The 17894-nt window shown below is 47.2% G+C and overlaps 1 long non-coding RNA gene across 1 annotated transcript in view; it reads right to left on the minus strand.

Moving 5' to 3' along the window:
- LOC116974659 overlaps window positions 1-16434 on the minus strand; it is a 28842-nt gene extending 12408 nt beyond the window's left edge. Inside the window, exon 1 of the long non-coding RNA XR_004412410.1 lies at window positions 16319-16434. This is a non-coding gene — a long non-coding RNA (uncharacterized LOC116974659). The remainder of the gene's footprint in view (window positions 1-16318) is intronic.
- Window positions 16435-17894: the final 1460 nt, after the last annotated feature.

The raw sequence follows: 17894 nt of genomic DNA on the forward strand, positions 1-17894 counted from the left end.
TCGGCCCATCAAGTCTACTCCGCCATTCAATCACGGCTGATCTATCTCTCCCTCCTAACCCCATTCTCCTGCCTTCTCCCCATTACCACTGACACCCGAACTAAAGATAGTATCCTGCTGTTGTGCTGCTGCAGGTCAGAATGTCATAGAAACATTGAAAATAGGTGCAGGAGACCTATTCGGCCCTTCAATCCAGCACCGCCATTCATTGTGATCATAGCTGATCGTCCGCTATCAATAACCCGTGCCTGCCTTCTCCCCATATCCCTTGACTCCACTAGCCCCTAGAGCTCTATCTAACTCTCTCTTAAATCCATCCAGTGACGGCCTCCACTTCCCTCTGTGGCAGACAAATTCTCTGGGTGAAAAAGTTTTTTCTCACCTCTGTCTTAAATGGCCTCCCCTTTATTCTCAGACTGTGGCCCCTGGTTCTGGACTCGCCCAACATTTTTCCTGCATCTAGCTTGTCCAGTCATTTTATAATTTTATATGTTTCTATAAGATTCCCCCTCATCCTTCTAAATTCCAGTGAATACAAGCCTAGTCTTTTCAATCTTTCCTCATATGACAGTCCCGCCATCCCAGGGATCAATCTCGTGAACCTACGCTGCACTGCCTCAATCTCAAGGATGTCCTTCCTCAAATTAGGAGACCAAAACTGTACACAATACTCCAGATGTGGTCTCAGCAGAGCCCTATACAACTGCAGAAGAACGTCACTGTTCTGTCTGCGACATTTGACATTAAAATGTTGTTGAATCTTGCCACTTGGTGGGGAGGGCGGTGCCCCTGATGGACCAGACTGAGCCCACCGCTCTCCGCAGCCTCTTGCGTTCCTGTGTGTTGGAATCTAGCTGTTGCAGGCCGTCTCTCAGGCTGGCCAGCGTGGACAGTGGGAGGCTGTGGTACAGGAGACAGGGATTAGATGTATAAAATATAGTGGAAAAAATATAGTTCTTCACGCTATGTGTGGTTGGAATCTGCAGTTCAATGCCTGCAAGTTCCAGTGTGACCTTTAAGATGTAATTATTGAATCATAGAGTCATACAGCGTGGAAACAGGCCCTTCGGCCCAACTCGCCCACACCGGCCAACATGTCCCATCTACACTGGTCCCACCTGCCCGCGTTTGGTCCATATCCCTCCAAACCTGTCCTATCCATGTACCTGTTTAACTGTTTCTTAAACGTTGGGATAGTCCCAGCCTCAACTACCTCCTCTGGCAGCTCGTTCCATACACCCACCACCCTTTGTGTGGAAAAGTTACCCCTCAGATTCCTATTAAATCTTTTCCCCTTCACCTTGAACCTGTGTCCTCTGGTCCTCGATCCCCCTACTCTGAGCAAGAGACTCCGTGCATCTACCCGATCTATTCCTCTCATGATTTTATATTTTCTATGTTTCTATGTTTCTTGCATTGTCGTGGAAACAAAATAACAAAATATCAGGGCGACAATGCCAAAGACCAGGGTTCGATCCTGACTACGGGTGCTGTCAGTACGGGGTTTGTACGTTCTCCCAGTGACCTGCCTGGTGTTTTCTCCGGGTGTTCCGGTTTAGATACATACTGTAGATACATAGACAATAGGTGCAGGAGTAGGCCATTCGGCCCTTCAAGCCGGCACCGCCATTTAATGTCATCATGGCTGATCATCCACAATCAGTACCCCGTTCCTGCCTTCTCCCCATATCCCTTGAATCCGTTAGCCCTAAGAGCTCTATCTAACTCTCTTTTGAATGCATCCAATAAATCGGCCTCCACTGCCTTCTGAGGCAGAGAATTCCACAATGTCACAACTCTCTGTGTGAAAAAGGTTTTTCCTCATCTCAGTTCTAAATGTTCTAAACCCCTTATTCTTAAACTGTGGCCCCTGTTTCTGGAATCCCCCAATATCAGGAACATGTTTCCTGCATCTAGCGTGTCCAATCCCTTAATAATTGTATATGCTTCTATAAGTTCCCCTCTCATCCTGCCAAATTCCAGAGTGTACAAGCCCATGCGCTCCATTCTTTCATCATATGACAGTCCCGTCATCCCGGGAATTAACCTCGTGAACCTACGCTGCACTCCCTCAATAGCAAGAATGTCCTTCCTCAAATTAGGAGACCAAGACTGCACACAATACTCCAGGTGTGGTCTCACCATGGCTCTGTACAACTGCAGAAGGACCTCTTTGCTCATATACTCAACTCCTCTCGTCACCCAACCTGTCCAAATCACCCTGCATCCTCATAGCATCCTCTTCACAGTTCACACTGCCAACACACTCCAATGATGTACAGGTTCGTAGGTTAATTGGCCTTTGGTAAAATTGTAAATTGTCCCTAGTGTGTGTGTAGGATAGTGTTAATGTGTGGGGATCGCTGGTCGGCGCGGACTTGGTGGGCCGATGGGCCCGTTTCCACGCTGTATCTCTAAACAAATCCTGGGCATATTCCTCGTGGAGTAACTAATGTATTTTTATTTTCGATTGGCAAGCAACACTTTCATTATTCCACAGGGAACATTCTGATTACTCTTGAAAAACGCTCGGTTTCGTCGAGCCGTTTAATCACATTTTTCCCTGTCTCCACAAATTCATGACAAAACCAAGCAGACAAGAGTTAAAGATCAATAATAAGAAATTATATTTTCACTGGCGGCATTGGTGAAAGAGTACCTTCCCAGCTTATACCTTTAACGCATCACCTTTGATGGAATGGAATTTCAGAAGCAGGCTAGTTGACACAAAGTGCTGGAGCAACTCAGCAGGTCAGGCAGCATCTCTGGAGAACATGGAGAGGTACCGTTTCGAGTCCCGACCCTTTTTTAGTGATGTTTTGGGGCACACGGTGGCGCAGCGGTAGAGTTGCTGCCTTTCAGTGCCAGAGACCCGGGTTCGATCCCGACTGAAGGTGCTGTCCGTATAGAGTTTGTACGTTCTCCCCGTGACCTGCGTGGGTTTTCTCCAGGTGCTCCGGTTTCCTCCCACACTCCAAAGACCTACAGGTTTGTAGGTTAATTGGCTTCGGTAAAAATTGTAAATTGTCTCCAGTGTGTAGGATAGTGCCAGTGTGTGGGGAGATCGCCGGTCAGCGCGGACTCGGTGAGCCGAAGGGACGGATTCCACGCCGAATAGAAACAGAGAAACAAAGACAATAGGTGCAGGAGGAGGCCATTCGGCCCTTCCAGCCAGCACCGCCATTCAATATGATCATGGCTGATCATCCAGAATCAGTACCCCGTACCTGCTTTCTCCCCATATCCCTTGATTCCGTTAGACCTAAGAGCTCTATCCAACTCTCTGTTGAACAATCTCTAAAATCTAAAGCATAAAGAGGGCTCTTCATCAGTCAGACAAATAAGTACACGTGGGGAACAATGAATGGAAGCTATGCAGAAACAGCATTAACCAAGGAAATGTAGAGCCCACAATGGTCCATTGTTGGCTGTGTGGTTATACAGACAGTGGAACTCAAAGTGAAACTAATCCAACGACTGGCTTTGCAGGTAGATGGGGCGGTGGGGCCATATCTCTCGTTTCCCTCTCCCCTGACTCTCAGTCTGAAGAAGGGTTTCATCCCGGAACATCACTTATTCCTTTTCTCCAGCAACCCGCTGATTTACTCCAGCTTTTAGTTTAGTTTAGTTGCAGCACGGAAACAGGCCCTTCTGCCCATCGAGTCCATGCCGACCAGCGATTCATGCACACTAACACTATCCCACACTCACTAGGGACAATTTTGCAATTTTTACTAAAGTCAATTAACCTACAAACCTGCACGTCCTTTGGAATGCGGGGAGAAGCCGGAGCACCCGGAGAAAACCCACGCAGGTCACAGGGAGAACGTACAAACTCAGTACAGACAGCGCCCGTGCTCAGGATCGAACCTGGGTCTCCGGCGCTTTGTGGCAGAAACTCTACCCCCTGCGCCACCGTGCCGCCCTTGCTATTACTGGAGGTTGGAGAGTAACACAACGTAGAACCAGGCCCTTCAGCCCATCCTGTCCATACTGGCCATGCTCTACCGCTTCGGTTTAAACCAGCATCTGCGGTTCCTTGCTACGCACGACTCAGGGTTGTGTTTTGCAGGTTACCAGGGCACGTTATCGGTTCGGCAACATCCCGGGGAAGTCACCTCGTCGGTGGGGAGGACGGTGATGGTGGCGTGTGGCGCGCACTACGAAGGCCAGATCCCAGCCCAGGTGGACGTCTACTGGTACAAGGGTGAACCCTCGCCGCAGAACGCCCTGGCCAACTTGAGGGAGTCCGGGTCTCCCCGTGGCGGGCGCCTCTACCTGCACGGCGGCCATTCCAACCACTACCGCATCCTGGTCATCAGCAACTTGACACTGACCGACGCTGGCGTTTACACCTGCGAAGTGTCCATCCCACTGCCACCGCCCCTCGTCAGCCAACTCGGCAACGGCACCAGGTTACACGTGGAAGGTGAGCAGAGGCGGGATTTGTTCGGGCAGCAGAGGTGCCTCGTGGCCAAGCTGGGTCGAGGTAACGGCTGGAGGCCCTGCAGAAGCCTGGGCCTCGCCTGGATCGGGCACCGCTCCAACAGCCTTTCATAGAAACATAGAAACATAGCACAGGAGTAGGTCATTCGGCTTTTGGTTCTGGACTCCCCCAACATGGGGAACATTTTTCACCATACAATAAAAAAACTTTGATTTAGCTTTGGTTTTAGAGATACACTGACACTTTGCCCCACATAGAAACATAGAAAATAGGTGCAGGTTGGCCATTCGGCCCTTCCAGTCAGCACCACTATATGATCATGGCTGATCATCCAAAATCAGTACCCCGTTCCTGCTTTCTCCCCATATCCCTTGGTTCCATTAGCCCTAAGAGCTATATCGAATTATATCGAGCTATATATCCAGAGAATTGGCCTCCACTGCCTTCTGTGGCAGAGAATTCCACAGATTCACAACTCTCTGGGTGAGAGGTTTTCCTCATCTCAGTCCTAAATGGCCTACCCCTTATTCTTAAACTGTGACCCCTGGTTCTGGACTCCCCCAACATTGGGAATGTGGGATTACTAGAATTAAATAGAATTACTAGAATACTAGAATTAAAAATAAAACAAAAACAAAATCAATGTTTTTTTATTGTTATTTTTACTGAAAATACAGTTCAATAAAGTATTACTATACATAAGCATAATCTTGTGTATAGAAATGTGTAGGAACGTGCTGCTTTAAATCAAAGATAGACACAAAATGCTGGAGTAACTCAGCGGGACAGGCAGCATCTCTGGAGAGAAGGAATGGGTGACGTTTCGGGTCGAGACCCTTCTTCAGACCCTTAGAAATAGTCCACTGAGACCAGGTTGTGGCATCATTTTCAAAGTCCAAGTTGCTTTAAGTGCAGCTGGCCATGAAGGCCCGTTGCCGTGGCGACGTTGCAGGGTGGGCCTGGCCAAACGAAGCCGCTGCAGGCCGCGTCCGGCCGGCGAGCTTGGTCTCTCGGAGCGGCCTCCGATCCAGGCGAGCCCTAGGCTGCTGCACGGCCTCCAGCCATCGCCACAACCCACATCCTTACGTTGGCCAGCGATCCATCATCCCTCTCCTTGTTCGGCCACAGTACTGGAGTAACTCAGCGGGCCGGGCAGCATCTCTGGAGGACACGGATTTGACGACGTTTCGTAAGACCATAAGACCACAGGACATAGCAGCAGAGTTAGGCCATTCAGCTCATCGAGTCCATTCCCCCATGACTGATCTATCTTTCCCTCTCAAACCTCGTTCGCCCGTCTGCTCACCATAACCCATGACAGCCGTACTAATCAAGAACCTATCAATCTACCCTTTGAATATACCCAATGACAAGTTTAACAAGTTATAGCAGTAGAATTAGGCCATTCGGCCCATCGAGTCTACTCTGCCATTCAATCATGTCTGATCTCTGCCTCCTAATCCCATTTTCCTACCTTCTCACCACAACCCTCGACACTCGTTCTAATCAAGAATCTGTCTATCTCTGCCTTAAAAATATCCACTGACGTGGCCTCCACAGCCGTCTGTGGCAATGAGTTCCACAGATTAACTTCCCTCTGACTAAAGAAGTTCCTCCTCACCTCCTTTCTAAAAGAGCGCCCTTTAATTCTGAGGATGTGACCTCTGGTCCGAGGCTCTCCCACTAGTGGAAACGTACTCTCCTCGTCCACTCTATCCAGGCCCACCACTATTCGGAATGCTTCAATGAGGCCCCGCGTCAGACTGATTGCAGTAGGGGTGGAACGCTGGAATTAAAGGTGGGGGCAGGACAAAGCTAGGAAAGTGACAGGTGGAAAAAAGACACAAAGTGCTGGAGTTACTCAGCGGGTCAGGCAGCATCTGTGGAGAACATGAATAGGTGACTGTTTTGGTTGGAACCCATCTTCAGACTGATGGTGGGGTGGGGGGGGGGGGAATAAAGCTGAAGGGGTATGTTTTTTAAAGTAGAAACAAGGAAGGTCATTTGGCCTATTCATTACCTTCAAGCTGCCTCGGCAAGGCCAGCAGCATCATCAAGGACAAGTCTCACCCACTCCCTCTTCTCCCCTCTCCCATCGGGCAAGAGGTACAGAAGTGTGAAAACTCACACCTCCAGATTCAGGGACAGTATCTTCCCGGCTGTTATGAGGCAAATGAACCATTTCGTTAGTAGAGAGTACCTGACCTCCCATCTATCTCATTGGAGACCTTCAGACTGTCTTTAACTGGACTTTACCTTGCACTAAACATTATTCCCTTTATCCTGCATCTGTACACTGTGGACGGCTCGATTATAATCATGTATAGTCTTTCCGCTGACTGGATAGCACGCAAAAAAAAGTGCTTTTCACTGTACCTCAGACACATGACAATAATAAACAATAGACAAGAAATAATAGGTGCAGGAGTAGGCCATTCGGCCCTTCGAGCCAGCACCGCCATTCAATGTGATCATGGCTGATCATCCCCAATCAGTACCCCGTTCCTGCCTTCTCCCCATATCCCCTGACTCCACTATTTCTAAGAGTTCTATCTAACTCTCTCTTGAAAGCATCCAGAGAACCGGCCTCCACCGCCTCCTGAGGCAGAGAATTCCACAGATTCACAACTCTCTGGGTGAAAAAGTTTTTCCTCATCTTTGTTTTAAATGGCTTACTCCTTATTCTTAAACTGTGGCCTCTGGTTCTGGACTCCCCCAACATCTGGAACATGTTTCCTGCCTCTAGCGTGTCCAAACCCTTAATAATCACATGTTTCAATAAGATTCCCTCTCATCCTTCTAAACTCCAGAGTGTACAAGCCCAGCCGCTCCATTCTATCAACTTATGACAGTCCTGTCATCTTGGGATACGCTGCACTCCCTCAATAGCAAGAATGTCCTTCCTAAAATCTGGAGACCAAAACTGCACAAAATACTCCAGGTGTGGTCTCACCAGGGCCCTGTACAACTGCAGAAGGACCTCTTTGATCCTCTCCTCATTCTTAAGGGGTTGGACAGGCTAGATGCAGGAAGATTGCTCCCGATGTTGGGGAAGTCCAGGACAAGGGGTCACAGCTTAAGGATAAGGGGGAAATCCTTTAAAACCGAGATGAGAAGAACTTTTTTCACACAGAGAGTGGTGAATCTCTGGAACTCCCTGCCACAGAGGGTAGTCGAGGCCAGTTCATTGGCTATATTTAAGAGGGAGTTAGATGTGGCCCTTGTGGCTAAGGGGATCAGAGGGTATGGAGAGAAGGCAGGTACGGGATACTGAGTTGGATGATCAGCCATGATCATATTGAATGGCGGTGCAGGCTCGAAGGGCCGAATGGCCTACTCCTGCACCTAATTTCTATGTTTCTATGTTTCTATGCTCTTGTTATGAACTAAACTCAACTGATTCAGGGTTCCATTTTGCTGGCTACCTCTAATCTAAACTAAATTAAATTAAACTCAGATACTCGCCAGCTCTCCTCTGGTTCTCCACAGCCCACCTACACCAGGGGTAGTTCATTGTACACAGATTTTCTGAGACCTAATGATTTTCCCCTGTTGCTTAAATCTCTTGTGATTTATTTTTCAGAGTCAACTTCATGCCTTGCTCTGAAGACACCCATGGTGATGAAGCAAGCTATAATTATTCCTGCCCTTTCCATTTACAGCATGGTCCTTACTATTGCTGTGATAGTTCTTGCTGTAAGTAACTTTTTGACAAAGTCACCGATATTGATCTTTTCGTGCGGCGTTGTCAAACTTTTTGATTGGTTTAGTTTAAGAGATACAGCGTGGAAACAGGCCCTTCGGCCCACCGAGTCCGTGCCGACCAACGATCGCTCGTTCACACTAGTTTTTGGGTTTTGTGTTATCCCAGTTTCGCATCCTACACACTCTAGGGGCAATTTGACCGAAGCCAATTAACCAGCAAACCTGCACGTCTTTGGGATGTTGGATGTGGGAGGAAACCGGGGCAGCCGGGGAAAACCCACGCAGGTCACGGGGAGAACGTAGTCACGATCGAACCCTGGTCTCCGGAGCTGTGAGGCTGCAACTCCACCGCTACACCACCGTGCCGCCCCCTCTGAGAACAGTGAAACTCTTGCATTCACTGCCACTGGGAGTGATAGATTTATGGGCTGTATTCAAGATGGAGATGGATTTATTAATTGAAAGGTCGAGAAGTTGAGGGCTATGGAGAACTGGCACAGAGAGGAGATTTAAGGCCAGCATCAATCAGTTATGATCATATTGAATGATGGGGCAGGCTAGAAGGGCTGAGTGGCCGACTGTTGCTCCTATTTTCTCGTGATCTTTTGAATGTATCAGAAGAAACTACAAAACAATGATAAAGGGTGGAGGATAGACACAAAAAGCTGGAGTAACTCAGCGGGACAGGCAGGCAGCATCTCTGGAGAGAAGGAATGGGTGACGTTTCGGGTCGAGACCCTTCTCCAGTTCCTGCACATAATGATAAAGGATGTTTGGTCAGAAATGATCGGACAGAGTCTAATAAGTTTCCAGACACGGGCGATCCAACGGAGGTGTATAAAATCATGAGGGGAATAGAATGAATGAATAAATGAATGAATGAATGAATAAGTTTATTGGTCAAGTATTCACATACAAGGAATTTGCCTTGGTGCTCCGCCCGCAAGTGACAACATGTCATACAGTGACAGTTAGGAATGACACATAAAACATTAAACATAATAATAAAACATTATCGATTAAACATGTGAATTAGATAAAACTCCAGCGCAAGAGGAGGCTATAGATTGTTGGTTATTGAGTAGAGCTACTTGCTCGTGGGGAAAAAACTGTTTTTATGTCTGGCTGTGACAGCTTTGACAGTCCAGAGGGAGTTCAAACAGGGTGAATCCACTTTTTTTCCCAGGGTGGGTTTAAGGTGTGGGGGGGAGGGGGGGGAGATTAAATAGGAACCTGAGGGGTTAGTGCATAAAATCATGAGATAAATAGATTGGGTAGATGCTCAGAGTCTCTTGCCCAGAGTAGGAGAATCGAGGACCAGAGGACATACAGTAGGTTTAAGGTGAAGGGGAAAAGATTTAATAGGAATCTGAGGGGTAACTTTTTCACACAAATGGTGGTGGGTGTGTGGAACGAGCTGCCAGAGGAGGTAGTTGAGGCTGGGACTATCCCAACGCTTAGACAGGTACATGGATAGGACACGTTTGGAGGGAGATGGACCAAACACAGGCAGGTGGGACTAGTGTAGCTGGGACATGTTGGCCGGTGTGGGCAAGTTGGGCCGAAGGGCCTGTTTCCACACTGTATCACTCTATGACTATGACTCTACTATAACAACATTTACAGGTACAGGTAGAGGAAAGGTTTTGAGGAACACGAGCAGATGGGACCAGCTCAGATGGGACATCATGGTCGGCATGGGCAGGTTGGGCCGAAGGGCCTGTTTCCATGCTGTATGACTCTTTGACTCTAAGTGACACGGGGCTTATCTACAAATGTATGGATTTTTGATGCTCAATGACTTTCCCCGTTTCACTCTGGTTTAATTCCCCCGACACAAACTGAGTGACATCCATTTCACCTCGTCTTTCGATTATTTTAATCCCCCGAGCTTCAAGCAAGTCAATAGCATATTGAAAGATGCTGTAATATTCTTCCAAATATAGATTAGCCTATTGGTCAGAAAGATCAAAATCCAGTTATAGAGTTGGAGAATTCTATAATTCCCATCGACACGCGAGTAGCAATAATACAAAAAGTCATATATATAATTGAGTAAATAATGTTATTCCCACGTGTATAAGATTTCCCATTGTTCTGTGAGCAAAATTAACGTTCAAGTCTTCAGACTTAAGACTTTAGAGATACAGTGTGTGAACAGGCCCTTCGGCCCACCGAGTCTGTGCCGAACAGTGATGGCCCCATGTGATAGCACTATCCTACACACACCAGAGGCAATTTACAATTTTACCCAGGTAAATTACCCACCAAACCTGCCCGTCTTTGGAGTGTTGGAGGAAACAAGAGCACCTGGAGGAAACCCACATGGTCATCTGGAGAACATACAAACTCCGTACTGACAGCACCCGTAGTCAGGATCGAACCTGTGGTCTCTGGTGCTGTAAGGCAGCCACCGTGTCACCAAGGTAGTTGAGGCAGGTACCATAACAGCATTTAAAGGACACTTGGACATGGATGTGGAAAGATTTACCGAGATATGGGGCAAACGCAGGCAAAGGGTCATAAGACTTAAGGTCATAAGGTCACAAGGCATAGAGTGGAATTAGGCCATTCGGCCCATCAAGTCTACTCCGCCCTTCAATCATGGCTGACCTATCTCTCCCTCCTAACTCCATTCTCCTGCCAGAAGGAATGGGTGACGTTTCAGGTGGAGACCCTTCTTCAGACTGAGCGTCAGGGGAGAGGGAGACACAGAGATAAGGAAGTGTAAGAAATCAAAAGAGAAGAAGATGAAGGGAAATGTAGCATAGACCATCATTAGCTCAGGGAACAGAGATCTTGCTTACAGAGGAATGGAAAATCTTATACGTCTTATATCTTGCAATCAGGGATGAAAGATAGTCATGGGGACAGTCAGACTGGTCAGGAAGGGGGAGAGATGGAGAGAGAGGGAAAGCAAAGTTTACTTGAAGTTATGGGCCTGTCCCACTTATACAACTTTTTCGGCGACTGTCGGCACCCGTCATAGTTCACTGCAGGTCGCCGAAAATGTTCAACATGTTGAAAATTCAGCGGCGACCAGAAAGACGCTACGACTATTTGGGCGACTGAGGAGACGACTCACGACCGTACAGGCAGCAAGTCGCGGGGTGAAGCCTGAATGGTCGTGAGTAGTCGCCCAAATAGTCGTACCTTGTTCTGGTCGCCGCTGGATTTTCAACATGTTGAATGTTGAACCTGGAGGCTGCAGCGAATCGTCCGATCAGCAGAGAAGGTTATTGGCTGCAACCTTCCCTCCATTGATGAACTGTACACTGCAAGGGCCAGGACGCGAGCGGGCAAGATCATCTCTAACCCCTCTCACCCTGGCCACAAACTCTTTGAATCACTTCCCTCTGGAAGGTGACTCCGGGCTGTCAAAGCTGCTACAGCCAGACATAAAAACAGTTTTTATCCACGAGTAGTTGCTCTACTCAACAGCCAAAAATCTGTAGCCTCCCTTTGATCTGGTATTTTGTTGGTTCACATGCTTGATCAATGGTGTTTTATCATGAATGTTTTATTATTATTAATGTTTAGTGTTTTCTGAGTCATTCGTAACTGTCATTGTATGTCATGTTGTTACTTGTGGGCGGAGCACCAAGGCAAATTCCTTGTATGTGAATACTTGGCCAATAAACGTACTTACTTACTTATTAGTGTTCAGGTTACACTGACTCTGCGATTAAAATCTGTTCCAGGTGCTGTTGTGCTTTCACATGAAGTCCAAGGGCATGCTGATCACCAAGGAGATATCCAGAGGGCCAGAAGACCCACAGCCAAACACGTGCAGAGGACATACAAGCTCCCCGGCTGGAGATCGCTCCAGGGAGACACACCCACAGGAGTATGAAGACATGACGGTCTTCAGAACTATGAACCAGAGATGAAAGAGAAGGCAGGAGGACAAGGACTTTAACAGTGTCTGGAGGACCTTTGTGATTTGTCGCCAATTATTCTGTAAAAGCCTCAAACAAACAATTTGCATGGAATTGCTTTGAATGATCCGGTAGCTTGTTCGTTACAGCCAAGTGTGGTAGGGAGGGGCTTCTCACTTGGGTCTGCGTTGTACAGAAGCATTATTGACGTGTATGGCTATGTCACCGCTAGTACAGCCGCTGCCTCACAGCGCCAGAGACCCGGGTTCTATCCTGACCTCGGATGCTGTCTGCGTGGAGTTTGCTCGTTATCCCCGTGGGTTTTCTCTGGGTGCTCTGGTTTGCACGCACACCCCAAAGAACGGAGATGAGGAAACACTTTTTCTCACAGAGAGTTGTGAGTGTGGAATTCTCTTCCTCAGGGGGCGGTGGAGGCCGGTTCTCTGGATACTTTCAAGAGAGAGCTAGATTGGGCTCTATACGTACAAAATCTCACTGGGGATATGGGGAGAAGGCAGGAATGGGGATCTGATTGTGGATGATCAGCCGTGTTCACATTGAATGGCGGTGCTGGCTCGAAGGGCCGAATGGCCTAATCCTGCACCTATTGTCTATTGTCTATTGTAATGGGCCGATCAGACTTGTACAAAAACAGCTAGATCAGAAGAATAAGAAAGAGCAATTTTGAGGGAAGGTGCAGGAAGGAACTGCAGATGCTGGTTTACATCGAAGATAAACAAAGAATGCTGGAGTAACTCAGCGGGACAAGCAGCATCACTGGATAGAAGGAATTGGTGACGTTTCGGGTCGAGACTGAAGAAGGGTCTCAGTCTCAGAAGGACCTCTGCCACAGAAAGTAGTTGAGGCCAGTTCATTGGCTATATTTAAGAGGGAGTTAGATGTGGCCCTTGTGGCTAAAGGGATCAGGGGGTATGGAGAGAAGGCAGGTACAGGATACTGAGTTGGATGATCAGCCATGATCATATTGAATGGGGGTGCAGGCTTGAAGGGCCGAATGGCCTCCTCCTGCACCTATTTTCTATGGTTCTATGTTTCTAAGGGTCTCAACCTGAAACGTCACCCATTCCTTCCCTCCAGAGATGCAGCCCGTCCCGCTGAGTTACTCCAGCATTCTGTGTCCATCTTTTGAGGAAAGAATGAGTAAGCTGAATGGCTTCTATCAATCCCGGCCTCCATTGACCTTGTCAGTCTTAAACTTTTATGAAGCAGCTAGTAATATAACAATGGAAAGAATAAAATTTAATCATGGTTACTTTTAGCAATTTGACTTTTAAAACAATCGCAGAGAGCAAGACTTACTCGAATATAACGGGAAGCTGTTAAGATGCAATAAGAGAGCAAGGCCCATTATTCATAGGACAATTTCTTGCTACATTGGCCTTGGGGCTTGTGAAAAGAATGTTCTAAACATAGGCACAAAATAAAGGTTGCATTTGTGAAACAACGGTTTCTTAGATAGTCATAGAGTCATGCAGCATGGAAACAGGCCATTCGGCCCAACTTACCCACAGCACCAAACATGTCCCATCTACACTAGTCCCACCTGCCTGCGTTTGGCCCATATTCCTTTAAACCTGTCCTATCCATATACCTGTCGAAATGTTTCTCAAGGTAGATACAAATTGCTGGAGTAACTCAGCGGGACGGGCAGAATCTCTGGAGAGAAGGAATGGGTGACGCTTCGGGTCGAGACCCAGCTGAAGAAGGGTCGAAACCCGTAATGCCACCCATCCCTTCTCTCCGGAGATGCTGCCCGTCCCGCTGAGTTACTCCATCATTTTGTATCTATCTTCGGTTTAAACCAGCATCTGCAGTTCCTTCCCACATGTAAATGTTTCTTAGACTTTGTAATTGTACCAGCCTCAACTACCTCCTCTGGCAGCTCGTTCCATGCACCCTCCACCCTTTGTGTGAAAAAGTTACCCCTCGGGTTCCTATAATATCTAACCTCCTCACCTAAAACCTATGTCCTCTGGTTCTCGATTCCCCTACTCTGGGCAGTCTTTTACGCAGTCTATTCCTCTCATGATTTTGTATGCATGGAGCCATATTTATTGTTTAAGAAGGAACTGCAGATGCTGGAAAATCTAAGGTAGACTGGAGAAAAGTGCTGGAGAAACTCAGCGGGTGCAGCAGCATCTATGGAGCGAAGGAAATAGGCAACGTTTCGGCCCGAAACCCTTAAGGGTTTCGGCCCGAAACGTTGCCTATTTCCTTAAGGGTTTTGTCCCGAAACGTTGCCTATTTCCTTCGCTCCATAGATGCTGCTGCACCCGCTGAGTTTCTCCAGCACTTTTGTCTACCTTGGAGCCATATATAAATAGGCTCTCGATTAGAGACTGTGGTGAACTGCACTGTCAGAGTTGCTGAAGTGGTTAGATAAAGATTCTCCTCTCTTAGATGAGCACGGGAGAATCCATCGCAGAATCCAAGGAAGATGAACAGATTTACCGCTGATCTCTCTGCTTATGTTTAACCTTCAGTCAACTCCCCAAAGCGGATTAATTAAGCCCCGGTGTATGGCTGGGCATGCAATAGCTTTTTTTGCACATTGCAGCAGTAACTACACATCAAAAGATTTCATGAACTTCTGGAAGTGTTGAAGAGATTTGGGTTTGATCCTGACGGCGGGATGCTGCTAGAGTCAGTTATTAAAGATGGGATAGCAGCACATTTGGAAAGTGGTGAAATCATTGGACAAAGTCAGCATGGATTTACAAAAGGTAAATCATGTCTGACGAATCTTATAGAATTTTTCGAGGATGTAACTAGTAGCGTGGATAGGGGAGAACCAGTGGATGTGGTGTATCTGGACTTCCAGAAGGCTTTCGACAAGGTCCCACATAAGAGATTAGTTTACAAACTTAAAGCACACGGCATTGGGGGTTCAGTATTGATGTGGATAGAGAACTGGCTGGCAAACAGGAAGCAAAGAGTAGGAGTAAACGGGTCCTTTTCACAATGGCAGGCAGTGACTAGTGGGGTACCGCAAGGCTCAGTGCTGGGACCCCAGCTATTTACAATATATATTAATGATCTGGATGAGGGAATTGAAGGCAATATCTCCAAGTTTGCGGATGACACTAAGCTGGGGGGCAGTGTTAGCTGTGAGGAGGATGCTAGGAGACTGCAAGGTGACTTGGATAGGCTGGGTGAGTGGGCAAATGTTTGGCAGATGCAGTATAATGTGGATAAATGTGAGGTTATTCATTTTGGTGGCAAAAACAGGAAAGCAGACTATTATCTAAATGGTGGCCGACTAGGAAAAGGGGAGATGCAGCGAGACCTGGGTGTCATGGTACACCAGTCATTGAAAGTAGGCATGCAGGTGCAGCAGGCAGTGAAGAAAGCGAATGGTATGTTAGCTTTCATAGCAAAAGGATTTGAGTATAGGAGCAGGGAGGTTCTACTGCAGTTGTACAGGGTCTTGGTGAGACCACACCTGGAGTATTGCGTACAGTTTTGGTCTCCAAATCTGAGGAAGGACATTATTGCCATAGAGGGAGTGCAGAGAAGGTTCACCAGACTGATTCCTGGGATGTCAGGACTGTCTTATGAAGACTGGATAGACTTGGTTTATACTCTCTAGAATTTAGGAGATTGAGAGGGGATCTTATAGAAACTTACAAAATTCTTAAGGGGTTGGACAGGCTAGATGCAGGAAGATTGCTCCCGATGTTGGGGAAGTCCAGGACAAGGGGTCACAGCTTAAGGATAAGGGGGAAATCCTTTAAAACCGAGATGAGAAGAACTTTTTTCACACAGAGAGTGGTGAATCTCTGGAACTCCCTGCCACAGAGGGTAGTCGAGGCCAGTTCATTGGCTATATTTAAGAGGGAGTTAGATGTGGCCCTTGTGGCTAAGGGGATCAGAGGGTATGGAGAGAAGGCAGGTACGGGATACTGAGTTGGATGATCAGCCATGATCATATTGAATGGCGGTGCAGGCTCGAAGGGCCGAATGGCCTACTCCTGCACCTAATTTCTATGTTTCTATGTTTCTATATGGAGATTGCTTGTTCTCCCTGCTCCCGCTTCCTCCCACATCTCAAAGACGTGTGGCTTTGTAGGCTAATTGTCTTCTGTAAATTGCCCCTAGTGTGTAGGATAGAGCAAGTGTGAACGGGTGATCGCTGGTTGGTGCGGACTTGCTGGGCCGAGGGGTCTGTTTCCACGGTATCTCTGTTAAACTAAACTAAATTACACGGCAAAAGGATTTCATGAAGCTGTTGAAGGGTAAAAGAACCCTGGGTTCGATCCTGGGTCACCAGTTGCCCCAGACACCGGCCACTGAATGGTGAACCAGGTCTGAGTGACCTGGACGATGTCATGTTAGCCTGGCTCGCCTCAACGGAGTTGCAGGTCTAAAAGACATACGACAGAAGAAGAAAGGTTCAATCCTGCCTTCGGGTGCTGTCTATGTGGAGTTTGCACGTTCTCCCTGTGACCTGTACATCGAACATGGAACAGTACAGTACAGGAACAGGCCCTGTGGAAGACAAAGAGGTGACACTTCGATCTGAAGAAGGGTCCTGACCTGAAACGTCACCTATCTATATCCCACAGAGATGCTGCCTGACTTGCTGAGTTCATTCAACACTGTGTGTTCTATGCAAGATTCCAGCATCTGTGACTTCAAATCAAGCACCTTGATCTATTCTACATCTTCCTTGATCTTTGTCTCCTTTGAGCTCTCGTTTTCACACCTTACCCTTCCATATCCCTCTGTCTCCCTCTCCCATGACTCAGTCTGAAGAAGGGTCTCGACCCAAAGCATCACCCATTCCTTCTATCCAGAGATGCTGCCTGTCCCGCTAAGTTACTCCAGCATCTTGTGTCAACCTTGTTTACCCATTGGTACATTTCTTGGATTGACAACATAGGTTTAATGACTTCAAATACAGTTACAATAATCTGGCCATTTGGCCCATCATGTATGTCTGGTTCCCTGCAATAACAATGATCAGGTCCACATCACCCCCACTGTCTTCCTTGCACTATATTTATCCATTTCCTTCTCGAGGCTTCATAAGGTCATAAATGATAGTAGAATTAGGCCATTCGGCCCATCAACTACTTCATCATTCAATCAAGGCTGATCAATCTCTCCCTCCTAACCCCATTCTCCTGCCTTCTCTCCAAAACCTCTGACACCCGCACTAATCAAAAATCTATCTAATTCTGCCTTAAAAATATCCACTGACTTGGCCTCCACAGCCTTCTGTGGCAAAGAATTCCACAGATTCACCACCCTCTAACTAAACAAATTTCTCCTCATCTCCTTCCTAAAAGAACGTCCTTTAATTCTAAGGCTATGAACTCTAGTTCGAGACGCACACTAATCAAGAATCTATCCATCTCTGCCTTACAAATATCCAAAGACTTGGCCTCCACAGATGTCTGAGGCAATGAATTCCACAGATTCACCATCCTCTGACTAATTTGTTCTCATTTCCTTCATTAAGGAATGTCTTTTTATTCTGAGGCTATAACCTCTGATCCTAGACTCTCCCACTAGTGGAAACTTCCTCTCCAAATCCACTCTATCCAGGCCTTTCACTATCCTGTATGTTTCAATAAGGTCCCCCCCTCATTCTACTAAACTCCAGCGAGTACAATGAAACCTGCCCCAACTCATCGGCATCCAGGCACCGCAGTCCAGATTGCAGCCACAATCATTTCACTTTATTCACATTTCATTATCTTTTCAATAAAATTCAAAGTCTCAAATAAAAGTAGCGTGTGAATATTTCAGATGTGTCGGCTTGGCGGAATCACTTCTCAGTTATTAATCAGTTCCACATTCACGTCTCACTCGTGGTGTAGAGCAGGGGGAGTGTTATA

The sequence above is a fragment of the Amblyraja radiata genome, chromosome 6 (genome assembly GCF_010909765.2).
Source record: "Amblyraja radiata isolate CabotCenter1 chromosome 6, sAmbRad1.1.pri, whole genome shotgun sequence".
NCBI classification, from domain to species: Eukaryota; Metazoa; Chordata; class Chondrichthyes; order Rajiformes; family Rajidae; genus Amblyraja; species Amblyraja radiata.